Raw genomic sequence first — 21283 nt, 5'->3', positions numbered from 1 at the left:
TCAAGGACAAGTCTATTGCACCATCTCCTAATCCACCCGTTGCTCCTGTTTTGGCTATTGGGCAGGGAAGGGGCAAGAAGAGGAAGGCTCCGTCTAAGAGCCACCGCAAGGGAAAGTCCCGAGATGGTTCCTCTTCTAGTGGGACCAAGGTTGATCCTACTAAACCCAACCCTAACCCGAAGGAGGCAGAGTGCCACCATTGCCACAAAATAGGACATTGGAAGAGAAGCTGCCCGGAATATCTGCAAGCCATCAAGGATGGAAAGATCAAGCCGTCTTTCGCAGGTATTTACACAATTAAATCTAATGATTCATCTCATGCTATTTCTTGGGTTCTTGATACCGGGTGAGGGTACCACATTTGTTCTGAATTGCAGGGACTAAGAAGAAATAGGGATGTGGAGCATGGAAGAATAAATCTAATAATGGGGAACAGAAGATCGTCGCCTGTGACCAAGATTGGAGTGTATTCTTTAGTGCTTAGTAATGGATTAAGTTTAGATTTGAATAATTTTTGCTACTCGCTAGATATGGCAAGAAACATCATTTCATTTCATGGTTTGTTTAGACAAGGATTTAGATTTTCGTTTAATAATGAGAATGGTTCAATTTATGCTTATCTAAATGGTGTCTTATATTTTGAAGCAATACCGTGTAATGGAATTTATGAAACTGTTATGATTGTAGATAACCTAGGAAATGATGTTTTATCCATGGATTCTTCCAATAGTATGGATAAAGCATGTTTGTGGCATTGTTGTCTTGGACATGTCAACAAGAAGCGCATAGCCCAACTCCAAAAGGATGGAGTGTTGGAGTCATTCGACCTTAGGGAAGATGACACGTGTGAGTCTTGTTTGCTTGGAAAGATGACCAAGTCACCCTTCACTGGTACTTGTGAAAGGGGTGAGGGTTTGTTGGATCTCATACATACCGATGTATGTGGACCCTTTAGATCCGCCACAAAGGATGCAAACCGCTTCTATGTGACTTTCACCGATGATTATAGTAGATATGGGTATGCTTACTTAATCAAGCAAAAGTCAGACACGTTTGAAAAGTTCAAAGAATTCAAACATGAAGTGGAGAATCAACTGGGCAGGAAAATCAAGATGCTTCGATCCGATCGAGGAGGAGAGTGCCTAAGTCTTGAATTCCACGACTATCTCAAAGAATGCGGAATCGTTTCGCAATTGACGCCACCTAGGACACCGCAGTTGAATGGTGTGGTAGAATGGCGGAATCGAACCTTGTTGGACATGGTTCGTTCTATGATGAGTCGTGCTTCACTACCTATCTCATTCTGGGGGCATGCCTTAGAGGCTGCCGCCCATATCCTTAACCGAGTCCCTACAAAGAAGGTTGCCAAAACACCTCACGAGATATGGACAGGGAAAGCTCCCTCGTTGGCACATATCAAGGTTTGGGGTTGCGAGGCTTTCGTAAGACGAGATACTCACGACAAGCTCGAACCTCATAGTGAGCGATGTATTTTCATCGGCTACCCGCATAAATCCTTTGGATATCTCTTCTATAGACCGAATGACAATGTAGTCTTCGGTGCAAGGAGAGGGGTTTTCCGAGAGCGAGAACTCATAAGCCAAGGAGACAGTGGGAGGCAAATCGAACTTGAAGAGATTCAAGAGTCGAGTGATGAAGGAACCTCTACCACTGGCACTCAACCCGAGGAGGAAGCTCCGGTTGAACCAATTGACAAGTCATTACTTCTAAGACCTTTTGTCATTCCCAGAATTGCTATCTACTCAAAATCTACTTAGTGGAAGTGTGTCCTCACCATCATTTTCATGAATCGGAGAGAAACCTTATGACCCTTAGATTTAATGGTGTATGTGTTCTTATCCATGTGAATTGTCAAAACCATAGTCACAAGACAAGGATAATGACAAATCCAAACTCATATGGACTGAACTCAATCTAAATTTCTTGCCACCTGGCAGCTCAAGGGCCTGTCGTTGCTTCCAAGTTGTTGTGAAACCAATTGAGAACTATATGAACTCATATACAAAGCCAACGTTAACTGGAATGGGCACAGAATATATCAACACGATAGGTTATAAACCTCAAGTCGTGTGCTAGTGAAGAACTTCAGGTTTTATTCTTGATTAGTTCTTGAGACTTTCAAGACCTTTAAGACTCCCACTGTCCTCTTGACATATAAGACTTTCTTGTCAGGTATTCAAGAGATAGTGTGGATTCTAATCGAGACAAACACTTCACATAATTGGCCTTAGTTGGTCTTTGTTTTATCCAAAACATCACAACTTACCAATTTCAAATGTATAAGAGTAGGAAACTTTTACTCTTACATTTGAAAAGTGTTTTAAACCTTCTTTAAGACATGTCACTCAAGTTACAATCTTAGAGTATAACTCTATGAATTGTTTTGGAATGAAGTATGAATCATCTTCTTGATTTAACCACTTCAACAATTCATAACTCCTCTTCTTAACTATCAGAATGTACTTAGAGGATGAATTGTGATAAGGTCTCAAAATCATTAACATAACCTTAAAACATGATACTAAAGTACTCTCCCATCTTTTTAGATTTGAGAAACTTTTATCCTTCTGCCTAATTTGATTCTTCTTATTCGTTCTATCATACATTGAAAATTTTCCAATGTTTAAGAATTATACTTAAGCTTGTAAGTATAATCATATTTACTAAACCTTAGTAAATCATGACGAAAAGTCTTATCCATCTTTTGTGGAGGACTTTGACAAGTGCATAAGAAAGTGTACTTGATCCCTTAGTCCTTCTCTTGACTCACACATCCATGTGAACAAGTAGTTAGTCTTAATTTTTCCAATGCTCGAAAGTTCTCATTCATCATACTATACAACTTGCATGATTCCAAGTTTCAATCCAATTGAAACTTGGGTGATGAGAATCTTTCCTTATTTGGTAAATTTAGACACTACCACAAATGAACGAATCAAATTCATATTTCCAATATTGCTATAAACATACAAACATCAAGTTTTCATGAATGCCATTGTAAGGAGATAAAAATAAAGTAAAACAAACTTTTATTTATTTTAAAATGCGAAAAAAACTTTTTCCTTACAATGTAACTTGAAATGAAAACTATGTTATTACTTGTTTCCTAGCAATCTATCATAAATCCTAAGAGTAGCTCAAGAATCCAATCTTCAATCAAGCGATAGAAATCCATCTTCGCGATCAAATTCAACATACTCTTTCTTTAAGTTTCCTTCACTTTTTCCTTTGATTCTTAAGCATCAACATGTGACCCAGTCACATCTTGTAATAATAATCTCAGAATAGAAACTTAACCGGGTTAGATAGTGGACCTTACCAGAAATAGAGTCAAACTTATTGACTTTACTAGCCTTATGATCTTTCAGGTAAAATTGACAGCTTCGCAACCAATGCCCTTTCCTTTTGGCAATAGGACCATATGGACCCTTAGGTAATAGTACATGGGACTATCTCAGACTTAGCCTTTCTCTTTACCATTTGGTCAACCAAGTTGACTATGGCTGATCCCTTTCCATTGGGAAGAGAATGCTTTTCTGGATATCCTGTGTCACTATTGTCCATGTCCATAAAGTTTTGGGAAGTTGATCTCCTAATCAAATTTGCTTTACTAGCACACTAAATCATTTCTGATTTAGCAGCACCAAGCAAATAGATAAGATCATTAAGGGTCTTGTCATAGTCTGTTTCATATGAGTCCCAAGGAACTCACTATGTGACTTAGAAAGTGATTGAACCACTAAATTTCTTAAGACTTTGACACCCAACTCTCCCGGCTTGTCAGTATGTGACTTCATCTTCAAGATGTGATCACACCTAGACCTTGCCTTGCCAATAGGGCTTGAGTGACCTTGAACTTGTGGGTTAGGGAGAATAATTGGAGGAGGTGGAGGAAGTGAAGTTCCAAGATATTTGGGAAGATCATAGATGTCTGAGCTAGACATCTTTTGGGAGATATTCAAGATATTTGATTTAAAGTCCTTAATATAACACCCAATATGAAATATTAAGGCTAGGACCCAACAAACTATTTTATAACTTGGAAGAGGGATGTCGTAATCCAATCTATAGAATATTTGAAGGTAGGTGAATGACGATTCACCAATTTCAACCATGAAAAATGAAATAATTTATTAGGTTTTAATTGGATTTGAAACTCCTAGATCTTTTGAGATTCATTGAAATTTTCAATGGCATGTTTCAATCTCGAGTGTGCCCTTCAGGTTTTGTGACTGGGATGCCGAGGATCACAAAACAAGGTGTGAAGTAACCATGCAAATTACTTGGCACCCTTAAGTGTTTACCCCTCAATCGATGTGCCGGTTAACCACACACGCTCCATCAATACTATGATAAACATTAAGTTACCCTTTGCCTACCTAGTTAAATACGAGTTAGTGTGCCGGTTAACTACACACGCTCCACTAACCGACTTAAACAAAGTCCAAAGTGTAATTTCATGAATTAGCACCTTATTCACATTTTACTAAGTAACTAAGATTGGGTATTTATAAAAGGTTTAGTTACTTATTATTTATCATTAATACTTTTAATGAAGGGAGAATTATAGTCCTTGTCCTACCCGTTCTGCTAACGACCCTCCACCAGTCAAGGAAGCGGTGGGTGAGAGTGGACACCCATTGAACTACCATTTTATAGGCAGTAACCTTATACCCCCCCCCCCCCCCCTTATAGACCGACTTCGTGAATGAGGCCTACTAACGGTAAGACTGACTTTACTCTTATGCATATATATATATATATATATATATATATATATATATATATATATATATATTATTAACTTATAATATTATAAAGTATAAGAGTTGAATTTTAACTTTTAAAATTCTAAGGTCTAGTTTGGAATTAAAGTATACATGGGGGGTAACTTTACAAATTCCAAAACTTGAGGACAAGTTTTGAAACCTTTCAAAACTCTTGGCTTTTTCATAACTTATGAGTTTAATTAAGGTTTAATGAAAAAAAATTCAAGTTCCATAACTTGAGGACAAGTTATGGAAGACATTAAATCATTTAATGATGACATTAAAAGTAGAGACTCTTCTATTTTCATAACCTATGAGACTTAATGACACTTTAAAAAGAAAAACTCTTCACTTTCCATAACTTGAGGACAAGTTATGGAGTTCATAAAAACCATTAAGATCAAATATTCCAATTAACACGATAATCAAATAATTTTTCTATGATCTAGATTAAACTCATAAGTAAAGATAATTCACATCAACAATTTTCAAGAAATTATATAATCATATAAACTAATACAAATCTTGAAACTTTGACAATTATCCTTTGAAGACTCTTGGACTTCATAACCTAAAGAGTTAATAAATGAGACATTTCATATCCATAACCTATGGAAGTTTCAAAACTCTTAAGATCATAACTTAAAAAAAAAACTTTTGAGTTCCAAAATTTTATGAAAAAATTTGTAACTCCTTAAAACCACTTAGATGAAACTTTTAAAACAAATAAAATAATCATATCATTGTAACAACGCAAATTTTCAAACAAATTTTTCATTTTAAAAATAAAGTATTTCCATTCAAACAAGGCATAAATAATGTAGGTGTCATGTCAAATACAAATTGTCTAAATCCCAAGATCATAAAAACATCCTTCAATGTGTACCGATCACGCTGGCGCCTTCCCACGGTCCTTGCTAGTACCTGAAACACATACATACAACTGTAAGCATAATTGCCTAGTGAGTTCCCCAATATACAACTTACGCACATACGCCTTTCCAGGCCCTGACCTTCCGGTCCTCAACACAACGCCTTCCGGCCCATAACATAATCGCCTTCCGGCCCATCACATATTGCCTTCCGGCCCACATAACATACATAGCACATATAACAAATAACTTACCACATGTAGCATACATATCACATATCGTATCTGACCTTCCGGTCACACAGTCAAACCCTTCCGGGTACAGTATAGTGAGAAGACTCACCTCGTGAATGCTGAAAGCTAGCAAATCCTGAAATCACTCGTGCACAATCCGTCGAGCTACAACCTCCCTATAACATCACATATCTCTCATTAACACTTATATCTTCTAAGTGTGACTATCCCTAAGAAGTCAGGCTTAGGTCAACTCTGGTCAACGGTCAACGGTCAACTCGACCAAACTCGGCGAGTGCCATGGCGACTCGGCGAGTCTAGACGTCCTCCAACTCTCTGAGATTCCCTATCTACTCGTCGAGTATCCTCCTTGACCCGACGAGTTACTCCTGAAAGAATCGCGAGGCCACCCCGACTCAACTCGCCGAGTCTGAAGAACAACTCGACGAGTCCCAGTTAATCTTCAAGCTACTCGCCGAGTCTGTTCGTCGAACTCGGCGAGTCCATGCCATGCAACTGCTCAAACTGCATCATAAGGTCAGAACTGCTCCGACCATTCCTAGGTCTGGCCTTCCTAGGCTGATCCATCACGTAAAGTCCTCATTTCAGTGCTCATGATACACCCTATGATTCATAATTTACATTTTGACCTAAGGCATAAGGATTCCAATCCAAAACCTTCATCAATTCCCGAAATGCACAGACATGGGACATTCTGGACCTCCAAAGGTCCCAATACAGGGTTACAATCGTTTAGGGGACTAGGGTAACATTCCATCTATTCACAAAAGGGTTCCATAAACCCTAATTCCATAATCACATCAACATAACAGAGTATACTCGAATTATTACCTGGATGATGTATTCTCTGTGTCCCCAATCCTCAGAATGTGACTCCCTTGTTGTTCCTTTAGCCAATCCCTTCTCTTCCTTGCACAACAACTCTTCTATAATCAACAATGGCCTATAATCCTTGCTCCAGATGCACACAGTCGATTTAGGGTTCTTCTCAGAAGGCTAAAATGAACAATGACGGCCAATAAGTCTCTTTTATACGTCCCAAACCTGAACGGTTAGGGTTTTCGCTAAACAGCGTAGACTCGCCGAGTCCATATCTGGACTCGTCGAGTCCAGTCGCGAACCCGCGACCAAGTCTGTGATCCTACTCGGCGAGTCTAGGCTCCAACTCGCCGAGTCCCCTCTTAAATCACCCCAAAAACATAATTTAACAATACCTGAGATTCCAGGCTGTTACAACTCTCCCCCACTAGGATTAGACTTCGCCCTCGAAGTCTCACTCTGAAAATAGCTCCGGATGCTGCTCCCGCATCTCACGTTCCGGCTCCCAAGTCATTTCCGATCCCTTCCGGTGTTGCCACTGGACCAACACCAGAGGTACCTCCTTGTTCCTCAGAACCTTGATCTTCCAATCCCTGATGGCCACTGGTCTCTCAGCATAATTCAGGCTCGCATCCACCTGAATATCCTCCAATGGAACCACTGCCGACTCATCGGCTATGCACTTCCTCAATTGCGACACATGAAGAGTGTCGTGGATCTGTCCCAACTCCGCTGGCAACTCCAACCGATAGGCTACCCGGCCTATCCTTGCAATCACACGAAATGGCCCAATATACCGGGGCCCCAACTTGCCCCTCTTCCTGAATCGAATCACTCCTTTCCAAGGAGAGACCTTCAGGAGAACGAAGTCGCCGACTTGAAACTCAAGCTCGGATCGGTGCCTGTCTGCATAACTCTTCTGTCGGCTCTGGGCGGTCAATAACCTCTGTCTAACTTGCTGAATCTGCTCTGTCGTCTGAAGCACGATCTCTGTGCTGCCCATCACCCTCTGTCCCACCTCTCCCCAGCAAATGGGGGTCCGACATCTCCTACCATACAACAGCTCAAAAGGTGGCATACCAATGCTCGAATGATGGCTGTTGTTGTAGGAAAACTCTGCCAATGGTAAATACGCATCCCAACTACCCCCGAAGTCCAACACACATGCTCGAAGCATGTCCTCCAGCGTCTGAATCGTCCGCTCGCTCTGGCCGTCTGTCTGGGGATGATATGCGGTACTAAAATGCAATTTAGTACCCAGCTCCTCATGGAATTTCTTCCAGAACCTGGAAGTGAAGCGTACATCACGGTCTGAAACAATCGAGATCGGCACCCCATGCCGAGATACCACTTCTCTCACATATATCTCCGCCAACTTCTCCGCTGAAGAACTCTCGCTGATGGCAAGGAAGTGTGCACTCTTCGTCAACCTATCCACAATCACCCAAATTGCATCGACTCCCCTGGCAGTCCTTGGCAATTTGGTGATGAAATCCATAGTGATCTGTTCCCACTTCCACTCGGGAATCTCCAATGGCTGCAACTTGCCATGCGGCCTCTGGTGCTCGGCCTTAACCCTACGGCAGGTCAAGCACCTCTCAACGAACCATGCGACGTCCCTCTTCATACAGGGCCACCAATACTCCTTCCTCAAATCCAAATACATCTTCGTAGCACCGGGATGGATCGAGAATTTCGATCTATGAGCCTCTCCCATCAAAGTAATACGTGTACCGCCCACGAATGGTACCCAGATCCGACCCTGAAACGTCAGAAGCCCTCGTCCCTCCCTAACGAACTCTGAAATTAACCCAACGACCCGCTCTTTCTTTTGCATCTCTGGTCGTACAGCCTCGGCCTGTGCCCCACGAATAGCATCCAATACTGGAGTCATCACAGTTAATCTCAAACATACATCTCGCAATGGAGTGCTCTCCGCCCTGCGGCTCAATGCATCGGCTACCACATTAGCCTTGCCTGGGTGGTACAGGATCTCACAATCATAATCCTTGACCACATCCAACCACCTCCTCTGACGCATATTTAAGTTGGGCTGATCCATCAAATACTTCAAGCTCTTATGGTCCGTATATATCGTACATCGAACCCCATACAGGTAGTGCCGCCAAATCTTGAGAGCGAACACTACTGCCCCCAACTCTACATCATGCGTGGGATATCTCGCCTCATGAGGCTTCAGCTGCCTCGACGCATAAGCTATCACATGACCCCTCTGCATCAATACTGCACCCAGTCCCGAAATCGATGCATCACAATATACTACAAAATCTTCCATCCCTTCCGGGAGAGCTAATACCGTGGCTTCGCACAACCTCTGACAAAGTGTCTCAAAGGAAGTCTGCTGCTCGGGTCCCCATGAGAATGCAACACCCTTCCGGGTCAATCTGGTGAGCGACACTGCGATCTTGGAGAAATCCTTAATAAATCTCCGATAGTACCCTGCCAACCCGAGGAAACTCCTGATCTCAGAGGGTGACTTCGGCACCTCCCAACTCATCACAGCCTCAACCTTGGCCGGATCGACCAATATCCCTTCCTGATTAACAACATGTCCTAGAAATTGGACCTCCCGCAACCAGAAGTCACATTTGGAGAATTTTGCATAAAGCTTCTCCGACCTCAATACCTCAAGGACCTCCCTCAAATGCTCCTCATGCTGCTCTCTAGATCTCGAATACACTAGAATGTCGTCGATAAATACAATCAATGACCGATCCAACATCGGTCTACATACCCTGTTCATGAGATCCATGAACACAGCCGGGGCATTGGTGAGCCCGAAAGGCATCACCACAAACTCATAATGCCCATATCGCGTCCTAAACGCTGTCTTCTGGACGTCCTCATCCCGCACTCTCACCTGATGGTATCCTGACCTCAGATCGATCTTGGAGAACCAAGATGCTCCCTGCAACTGATCGAATAAATCATCGATCCTCGGTAACGGGTAACGGTTCTTGACCGTCAACTTGTTCAACTCCCGGTAATCAATGCACATCCGGTGTGAACCATCCTTCTTCTTGACGAACAGAATAGGTGCTCCCCACGGCGAGCTGCTCGGTCGAATGAATCCCTTCCCCAGCAACTCCTGGAGCTGCGAGGACAACTCTTGCATCTTTGGAGGTGCAAGACGATAAGGCACCTTAGCAATAGGCGCGGCCCCCGGAACCAGATCGATACCAAACTCTACTTGCCTCACCGGAGGTACTCACGGCAGCTCCTCGGGGAAAACATCTGGAAACTCACGCACCACTGGGACCTCCTCAACTGACCTCGGTCTCTCGGAAACCTCCTGCATGTCCATCACATACGCCACGAAACCCTTACAGCCCTGCTGTAGACATTGCCTCGCCCTAGCGGCCGAACAAAAAGCTGATCCCGAACGGGTACCCTCGCCGTACACCGAAAGGACTCCCCACTATGGTCTCGTATAGTCACCAGCTGACGCTCACAGTCGATGACAGCGCCGAATCGGCTCAACCAGTCCATGCCCACGATGACACAGACGTCACCCATCGCAATAGGAATCAGGTCAATCGGGAACTCAACCTCGAAAATCTCTAGCACGCATCCCCGAAGAACCTCCGTGGCACAAATCACTCTCTCTTCAGCTATAGAAACTCTCAAAGGTCGACTCAACGACTCACGACTAACGCTGATATGCTGACTAAAGGCTAAGGACACAAAGGACCTATTCGCACCCGAGTCAAATAACACTAAGGCAGGCACAGAGTTCACAAGGAAAGTACCTACGCATATAATAACATAAGCATAACATCTTAACTTTAAAATAAATACATGAATTACAGCATACCTACCACAACATCGGGCACAGCGCGGACCTCCTCCGCAGTCAGCTGAAAGGCTCTCCCACGAGCCCTCGGGGCCTCGACCTTCACCGGTCGAGTCTCAGTAGTTTTGGCAGTAGGTGCAGATCCCTGACGAAGCTGAGGGCACTCGGCCTTCCGATGGCCGGTCTGGTTGCAATGAAAGCAAACCATAAACCCCTTGGGGCACTCCCTAGCAATGTGCCCCTCCTTGCCGCACTTGTAGCAAGCACCAGCTCGACACGCCCCATCGTGACCCTTGCCGCACTTTCCGCAAGTGCGGCCCTTCGGACCTCCCGTCCTCGAATCGGCGGACTTGGTCCGCTTGGCTGCCGGCTGAGACTGAGCCGGCCGCCGGTCCACCTGCTGAGACTCGGCCTCCTCCCTGGCCTGGGTCTCCAACTCGATCTCACGCTTCCGGGCATTCGCCTGAAGCTCAGTAAAAGTATGATAGGTGGAGTTCGACACAAACTCCCGGATATCCCTCCTCAAAACACCTAAGTACCGGCTCATCTGAGCCTGCTCTGTGGACACCAGCTCGGGGCAGAACATCGCCCTCTCATGAAACTTCCGCGTGATCGCCACAACCGAATCAGTACCCTGCTTGAGGGTTAAGAACTCCTGAACCAATCGTTCCCTCTCCACCGGGGGAACGTACTCGTCCCTGAACATAGCAGTAAACCCCTCCCATGTCACTGCTGTAATCTCTGCCAGAGTGAAGTTCGCCGTCACGAACTTCCACCAATCCTTCGCTCCCAGACGGAGCTGGTTCAAAGCGAACCGTACCCTCAGGTGCTCCGGGCATGAACAAGTGTAGAAGCACCCCTCTATATCCGCGATCCACCTCATCGCAGCAATCGGATCCTGCGTCCCATCGAACTCCGGTGGCTTCGTGTTGCTGAACTCTCGGAACAGCAACGAGTCACCCCCCTGTAGCCTGGCAGCGGCCACAGCTGCGGTAGCTGCAGCGGCTGCAGCTTCAGTCAATGCGGCGTACCGCTCCTCAAACGTCTCCATCAGGGTGGTCTTAATAGACCCAAACATCTCCGGGATCTCAGCCCGGATCGCCGCAGCTACCTCCTCGTGAATCATCTGACGAATCTCCTCGTCACTCACACCGCTCGAACTCGCTCCGTGGCGTGGTCTAACCATGATGTCTCTGAAATACAACATAAAACTATCAGAGAGTCCATCGAGTATAATCGTACTCGATAACACAACCCTACTCAGTCTCCGAGATCCAGGGATTCTTACTTGGGTCTCCCACTGACCCGGTGTCTTCGGTAGTACGGGCCCAATACTACCGACCACACCGCATCGGCATTCGTCCCAAATCTTCCTCCCCAATCCCCGGATAGTGAGTACTCTACTTTTGATATGCACTATCTACCCGCACACTAGCAAAGCATCTCATATCGGCAAACTTCCCTAGACTAAGGCATCACAAATCAGGCCACTCTAGTCCTATCATGAATACCTAGTCTTCTAGCATGCATAACAATTCATATCATATAATATTGTAAGGTATTTTGGGGATCTTTACCGTTCGGGCGCTGACTGATCGTACACACTGCTTCTTTCTTGCTTACCACAAAACCATTTACAAGAGTCTATGCCTTTATTTTAAATTTTTTTTCTCAAATCCTCGGTTTGAGTTCAGTTACTCCCGAAGGTGCACCCGAATCCCTCAAACCAAGGCTCTGATACCAATTGTAACAATGCAAATTTTCAAACAAATTTTTCATTTTAAAAATAAAGTATTTCCATTCAAACAAGGCATAAATAATGTAGGTGTCATGTCAAATACAAATTGTCTAAATCCCAAGATCATAAAAACATCCTTCAGTGTGTACCGATCACGCCGGCGCCTTCCCACGGTCCTCGCTAGTACCTGAAACACATACATACAACTGTAAGCATAATTGCTTAGTGAGTTCCCCAATATACAACTTACGCACATACGCCTTTCCAGGCCCTGACCTTCCGGTCCTCAACACAACGCCTTCCGGCCCATAACATAATCGCCTTCCGGCCCATCACATATTGCCTTCCGGCCCACATAACATACATAGCACATATAACAAATAACTTACCACATATAGCATACATATCACATATCGTATCTGACCTTCCGGTCACACAGTCAAACCCTTCCGGGTACAGTATAGTGAGAAGACTCACCTCGTGAATGCTGAAAGCTAGCAAATCCTGAAATCACTCGTGCACAATCCGTCGAGCTACAACCTCCCTATAACATCACATATCTCTCATTAACACTTATATCTTCTAAGTGTGACTATCCCTAAGAAGTCAGGCTTAGGTCAACTCTGGTCAACGGTCAACGGTCAACTCGACCAAACTCGGCGAGTGCCATGGCGACTCGGCGAGTCTAGACGTCCTCCAACTCTCTGAGATTCCCTATCTACTCGTCGAGTATCCTCCTTGACCCGACGAGTTACTCCTGGAAGAATCGCGGGGCCACCCCGACTCAACTCGCCGAGTCTGAAGAACAACTCGACGAGTCCCAGTTAATCTTCAAGCTACTCGCCGAGTCTGTTCGTCGAACTCGGCGAGTCCATGCCATGCAACTGCTCAAACTGCATCATAAGGTCAGAACTGCTCCTACCATTCCTAGGTCTGGCCTTCCTAGGATGATCCATCACGTAAAGTCCTCATTTCAGTGCTCATGATACACCCTATGATTCATAATTTACATTTTGACCTAAGGCATAAGGATTCCAATCCAAAACCTTCATCAATTCCCGAAATGCACAGACATGGGACATTCTGGACCTCCAAAGGTCCCAATACAGGGTTACAATCGTTTAGGGGACTAGGGTAACATTCCATCTATTCACAAAAGGGTTCCATAAACCCTAATTCCATAATCACATCAACATAACAGAGTATACTCGAATTATTACCTGGATGATGTATTCTCTGTGTCCCCAATCCTCAGAATGTGACTCCCTTGCTGTTCCTTTAGCCAATCCCTTCTCTTCCTTGCACAACAACTCTTCTATAATCAACAATGGCCTATAATCCTTGCTCTAGATGCACACAATCGATTTAGGGTTCTTCTCAGAAGGCTAAAATGAACAATGACGGCCAATAAGTCTCTTTTATACATCCCAAACCTGAACGGTTAGGGTTTTCGCTAAACAGCGTAGACTCGCCGAGTCCATATCTGGACTCGTCGAGTCCAGTCGCGAACCCGCGACCAAGTCTGCGATCCTACTCGGCGAGTCTAGGCTCCAACTCGCCGAGTCCCCTCTTAAATCACCCCAAAAACATAATTTAACAATACCTGAGATTCCGGGCTGTTACAATCATTCTATCTTTTAATAAATTGGCCTAATTCAACTCTTGTAGTAAAGTGACTTAAATTTTACAAATAATTAGTTTTTCATAAAATCAAGTAATTATCATAAAATTTGACAAAGTTCATGTTTTTTTTCTTTTTTTTCATCAACTTGAAAAAAATACATTTGCATCAAATATAGTAGAAAACAACCCATGGCTCTGATACCACTATTGGGTTTTGGTATAATACAACATCCTATGGTGCACATACAACCCTAAATACCTTGGATCTATGTTTTCACTAATTATACATGCAAATGGTTTCCAAGGCATTAAACCTATAACTAGCATGCATTTGACAAAAACCATATAATATACTAGTTAGGGAAACATACCTTTTATGTGGCTTGAAGTCTTGATGTATTTGGCCTTAAGAGCTTAGCACAAATAGTATGAAATGCCTCAAATGGAATCACAACACACCTAGGACAAAGGTGGCTCTTGAGAGAGAATTCCATGAACCAAAACACCTCCATATTTCTCTAAGAAAAGAAGTGGTGATTTTGGCTATGGAGTAAACTATTTATATGTAGGATTCCAAGGGTCAAGGGTATAACCCATAATCCATACCCATGGGTTTTATGATCCATGGCTCATGTGGCCCAACTCTTTATGTATCCATACATAAACTTGGTCCAACATGGGTCATAAGCCCAACACATATAAATATAACTAATTATCATAATTAGTCCCCATAGATTTAATTAGTCTCTTTTGATCACTAAATTAATTCCAAATTAATTCTTGATCGATACTAATTAAAACATATGATTTCATATTAATATATTATAGCTTATAATATATTAATAAACCATAAATAACCTTCTCTCAAAAGTCCATCCTAACAAATTGTCCTAATGATATGCAACGCAAATGGACCATGCTACTCTCGGGTCAAGTACATACCAATAATAGTTATGGGCTTAGACATCTAATCCAACACTTAAAACCTAGATATATGGTTTGTTATTTGTTAATTGGTTATACATTGATGATGCGAAACCGCATCAGTAAATTGATGTTATAAAACGCATTGTTGTGTATAATTGGTTAGTGAATAAGTAAATGCATATAAGTCGAAGTTTATCTGTTACTTTTGTCCTAAGAGGGTAAAAGCGATATCTCAGCCACTCGATGATTTGATTTGACTTATGTGCCAGGCCCGATTAGAACTAAATTGATGTGTTCGATTTAGTTCTATGTCAAATAAATCTGAGATTGAGAAACTAAACGCTGGACAATGATTATGTCTGCGTGATGTCTGAACAAAGGACTATACGATCCCTTATATAAAGGACAGGACTGATTGGATCAGAGTTTGACAGCGTCTTTGAGAGCTACGATTGCGAATCGGACTGTGCTTGTATATATAGTTACTAAACTTATCCAAGTGGGAGACTGTTGGAATAGTGTCTAAGGCTGTAACTATATTTGGCAAGTATTTGACCCGGTTGTGCATGGTCCTTTTGGGTTGCCTTCACCATAGCAACCTGACAGGATGATTTATAATGAGAGAAGAAATATTATTAATATATTATGAGAATAATATAAGGAATAATAATATTGTTATTTGATTAATATAAGTCATAAATTAATTAGGAATTAATTTGGTGACTTAAAGAGATTAATTAAATAAAGGGGCATAAACTGTCAATTGTATGATAGTTGTATTTTGGGCTGTGATTCCTTATGAATAAGAGGGTGGACGATTTTAGGGTTTGGAAGAGCCTAGAAATCGTCCAAGGCTTATAAATAAGGATATTGGATTGCTTAGGGCCTAAGTTATCCAATTAGGGTTTTAAGGGTGAAACCCTAGGAAGCTCACTAGTATAAATAGACCCATAGGGGTGAGGAAATGGGCACCCTTGGTATTGGAGTAAGCCTGGCCAATTTCTCACCCTCCTCTCTCTCTCTCTCTCTCTCTCTCTGTTATCATCCTCTTGCTAGTTGGTGTTTGTAAGCCATTAGAGGAGTGACAATAGTGACTCTAAGCTCCAAGGACAAGAAGATTCAAGTAAGCAATTCAAGGTAATCCATCAGATATGATTTCATGTGTTATAATTTGAATGTTTTCATTAGATCTATCAATCAAAGCCTTGGATACATTTCATGTTCAATTAGAGAAACCTAGATCCAAGCATTAGGGTTTGTATGTGTACATAGGAATGTTCTTATGGCTCAAACCCATCACATACAAGTATCAGAGAGACAACAAGTATACTCTATCATGCAAACCATTCCTTGGGCACCCGCCCGCTATCAATGGACCTTGGTCCTAAATATTATACCGGCATACTATGCCTAAGGCTAACCCTTGGGTCTTCCTACTCATATATATATGGGCCGACATTGTGGCCTTAGACCCATGCACACTAAGGGAAACTCACTTGTACTACTGAACTTTGCCGATATCCCTCTGTTGGTAACTGGAACTTCCCGATTGATGTTTCTTCGGCTCCCGGAGCTACCAAGATCACAATATCACTTAGCCCAACATCATAATCACTCTCTGGGTAAAATTACCACTTTACTCTTACCCCATAATGGTCCTCAACTAGGGCCCAAAACATACTTTAAAAAGGTCCATATTAAGTAGGCTTCCCAAACCCACTATTGACCCACAAATGGCCCAATTTGCTACACTGGGCCCAATCCCATTATTGGGCCTTACCTTAAGCTCAATACATATACTTGGCGCATAAACACTGACTCCTTATGTCCCAACAAGGCCCAAGGACCTATAGTCCAAAACACAGCCCACACCAAGGCCCGAATGCTCAAAACCCATCTGGCAGAATTACACGGGGCATACTCCAATGTACGCTTAGCGTATAGGCTTGACGACGCGTACGCTGGGCGTACCTGCACGTACACTCAGCGTAATACCCTGATAAGTCAACTTTCTATTAGGTGCTTATTACCTCGATTTAGAAGCTACAAACTCAGATCCAAACCTTATTCCAAGACTTAATCCATAAAGTCACTGACTGGGTGACTTTATATGGCCCAAACCAACTCAAACTCCCGAAATAGTCTTCTACTTCTATAAAGGGGATTAGATCTCATGCACGGACTTAATAGAACCATAAAGGTTGGAACTTTACTGCTTATGGGAGTCATATGACTCTAAGGGAGGCAACCCTGGTCTTAGAAACGTGCTTAAGTCCCAAAGACCCAATGTTGGGACCAAAAAGTCCATAAACTTGAACTAAAGGAGATCTAAGAGATTAATCATCAAGCTCAAAACTTTTTACCTTGAAGAGGTCCGAAATTAAGCACTTATCCCAGATCTACAAGTTCTAGCCTCCAAGGTTCTTCCTTGACAACCTTCTTATTTTCTCTTCTAAGCTTTAAACCACCAAAATGGGTTCTCTAAGTTCAAGATATCACCAAATGAGAGCATGAATGTTCTAGGGTTTCTTCTGAGGTTGGGGAGGCTCATATGGGGGCTAAGGTTGAAACCATTATGTCCTTTATATAGTGCTCAATCCCAAAATTAGGGTTTCATAACTTATAACGTAGACTGGGCATACGCCTTGATCATCCGCGACCAAGTTGCCCTAGTATGCTGGGCGTAACCCATCTTACGCTGGGCGTACCCACGCGTGTTCCAAGCATGCATGCATGGCCTTCCATGGGAACTTTTCTCCATAAGGGCCAATATTGCCAAATCTTCAAAGTGTCATAACTCCTTCATTGTAAACCCGTTTCTGATGAACTTTATATCCACGGAAAGGTGGCGAGAAGCCCTACGCTTCGAGAAGCACAACTAAGCCCACAACCTTCTCAAAATAAACTCCCCTCCCAAAAATGACCAAAACGCCCCTAACTTTGGTTTCTGAAATCCACGAACGAATACTTTTAAAACAGGGTGTTACAACTCTCCCCCACTTAAACTAAACTTCGTCCTCGATGTCTGCTATGGTCAACTATTATGTACTCTGCTCACCACATGCCTTCCAGATGCAACTTTCTATAACCAACCACCTCCTTTATTGCCGTGAAGGACATACCCCTCACGGTATCCATTACTCCAGTCACTCCCCGTGCTGGTCACTACTGCCGGTATTCATTGAATACTTCATACTTCTATAACCGTATTTTGAAACTTTTATACCAATCCCTTAGTTTGAGTTCAGACACACCCGACAGTATGTCCGAATCCCTCAAACCAAGGCTCTGATACCAACTTGTAACGAACCAAAAATCCGTACCAAAAATTTTCTTTAAATCATTACAAAAACTATGTTTATAAAAACATATCATAAAGCATAACGTAACTCGGAGTATTAATTCCAAAACATGATTTCATTATCAGAGTAAAACATCCCAGGCTGACTAATCAATAGTGTGTGTCATGCGATCACCCCGATCTCTTCCCTCCGCTACCAGAAGTACTTGAAACCAAAACTGAAAACCGTAAGCACGAAGCTTAGTGAGTTCCCCAACCTACCACATACCCTGCATAAATACATACATCATATACTGGGCCACACCCGCTACCTCGGGCCTCGCCCGCTACAACAGCTCTGCCACTCCAGGCTCCGCCTGGCTTCGAGCCCCGCTCGAATACATATCTGTTTCACTCAGGCCTCGCATCTCACTGGGCCTCGCCCGCTAACATATACTAACCATAACATATCACAACACATAAGCTAACATATACTAATGAATCCTGTCCTGAGGCCTCGCCTATCTTGGGCCTCACCCTTGTCCTGCTACTGATGAGTCATGGAACCTCGTCCACGCTCCTACTAATAGTGAGATACGGGTCCAGCCCACACTCATTCTTTCCCTAACTTGGATGTGGAACACCATCCACACTCTGCTATTGGTGAGATACGGAACCTCGCCCCCACTCACCTCCCTACCAGCCACATACAAGTATCACACAGACAACAAGTATACTCTATCATGCAAACCATTCCTTGGGCACCCGCCCGCTATCAATGGACCTTGGTCCTAAATATTATACTGGCATACTGTGCCTAGGGCTAACCCATGGGTCTTCCTACTCATATATACATCGGCGGACATTGTGGCCTTAGACCCATTCATACAAAGGGAAACTCACCTGTACTACTGAACTTTTCAGATAGCCCTCTGCTGCTAACTAGATCTTCCCGATTGCTTCTTCTTCGGCTCCCCGAGCTACCTAGATCACAATATCACTTAGCCCAACATCATAATCACTCTCAGGGTAAAATTACCATTTTACTAGTACCCCATAATGGTCCTCAACTAGGGCCCAAAACATACTATAAAAAGGTCCATATTAAGTAGGCTTTCCAAGCCCACTATTGACCCATAAATGGCCTAATTTGCTACACTGGGCCCAATCCCATTATTGGGCCTTACCTTAAGCCCAATACATATACTTGGACCATAAAAAATGACTCCTTATGGCCCACCAAGGCCCAAGGACCTATAGTCCAAAACACAGCCCACACTGAGGCCCAAATGCTCAAAACCCATTTGGCAGAATTACGCGGGGTGTACTCCAATGTACGCTTAGCGTACAGGCTTGACGATGCGTACGCTGGGCGTACCTGCACGTACTCTCAGCGTAATACCCTGATAAGTCAACTTTCTATTAGGTGCTTACTACCTCGATTCATAAGCTACAAACTCAGATCCAAACCTTATTCCAAGTGTTAAGCCATAAAGTCACTAACTGGGTGACTTTATATGGCCCAAACCAACTCAAACTCCCAAAATAATCTTCTACTTATATAAAGGGGACTAGATCTCATGCACGAACTTAATAGAACCATAAAGGTTGGAACTTTACTGCTTATGGGAGTCATATGACTCTAAGGGAGGCAACCCTGGTCTTAGAAACGTGCTTAAGTCCCAAAGACCCAATTTTGGGACCAATAAGTACATAAACTTGAACTAAAGGAGATCTAAGAGATTAATCATCGAGCTCAAAACTTTTTACCTTGAAAAGGTTCGAAATGAAGCACTTATCGCATATCTACAAGCTCTAGCCTCCAAGGTTCTTCCTTGACAACCTTCTTCTTTTCTCTTCTAAGCTTTAAACCACCAAAATGGGTTCTCCAAGGTCAAGATCTCACTAAATGAGAGTATGAACGTTCTACGGTTTCTTCTAAGGTTAGGGAGGCTCATATGGAGGCTAAGGTTGAAACCATTATGTCCTTTATATAGTGCTCAATCCCAAAATCAGGGCTTCATAACTTTTAGCGTACGTTGGGCGTACGCTTTGATCATCCGCGACCAAGTTGCCCCTGTACGTTGGGCGTAACCCAGCTTACGCTGGGCGTCCCCACGCGTGTTCCAAGCATGCGTGCATGGCCTTCAATGAGAACTTTTCTCCATAAGGGCCATTATTGCCAAATCTTCAAAGTGTCATAACTCCTTCATTCTAAACCTGTTTCTGATGAACTTTATATCCACGGAAAGGTGGCTAGAAGCCCTACGCTTCTAGCAGCACAAATCAACCCACAACCTTCTCAATATAAACTCCCCTCTCAAAAATGACCAAAATGCCCCTAGCTTTGGTTTCTGAAATCCACGAACGAATACTTTTAGAACAGGGCGTTACACTAATCTTATCAAAGCATTCATGAACCATGCAGCAAACTTGTGCTATGGTTAAACACTTTAGACAAGCTACAGACAGATTCATGACAGTCTTCTTTCATACCTACTTCCAACGTATAATCGACTATGGAGGTTTGAATAACGCAGTTATTCTGGAAGTCAAAACGTGCAAGCTGAAACGCAACAATAATATTTAATCTTATATGGCCCCAAATTTGTGAGAGTAAATAAAACACTTCTATTTAACCACCATATTGATTACTCATTATTTATCGTTTATTGTTTCAGAAAATCAACTTATTACTCAAATTACAACAATAGTTGCCCCATGCACAAAGCATGCACACTATGTTTCCTATGGTCCTTACTTTGTGAAATAGATCAATTGAAAAACTTTTTCAATGATGCTCATTTCATAATTCCCAATCCTTATCATTAGTGTCAGAACACAAGGTTCTTGCCACTACTAGAATATGCTAGATTCTAACATTTTATGCAACGATCCTTTCGCAAAGTTATAGCACAAAAGTCACCAAGACTTGGCCACTGAAATTACAAAGTACTCTATCGGAAATTGTTACAAGACAATTCCATAGACGTGAAGTCTCACATACAAGCATAACACTTATGCTCCCAAGACTTGGACAATAATACTTAATCCTATAATCATACAAGCGTAAAACTTATGTTCCCACTATCATGATGATTATTATCATATAAGCATAACACTTATTGTAACGCCCGTAAATCCGAGCTAGTCAATTTAGAGACGA

The sequence above is a fragment of the Lactuca serriola genome, chromosome 4 (genome assembly GCF_051521515.1).
Source record: "Lactuca serriola cultivar US96UC23 chromosome 4, Lser_US96UC23_V15, whole genome shotgun sequence".
In the NCBI taxonomy this organism is placed as follows: Eukaryota; Viridiplantae; Streptophyta; class Magnoliopsida; order Asterales; family Asteraceae; genus Lactuca; species Lactuca serriola.
The sequence above is the reverse complement of the archived record's forward strand: the minus strand, read 5'-3'. Positions refer to the sequence as shown.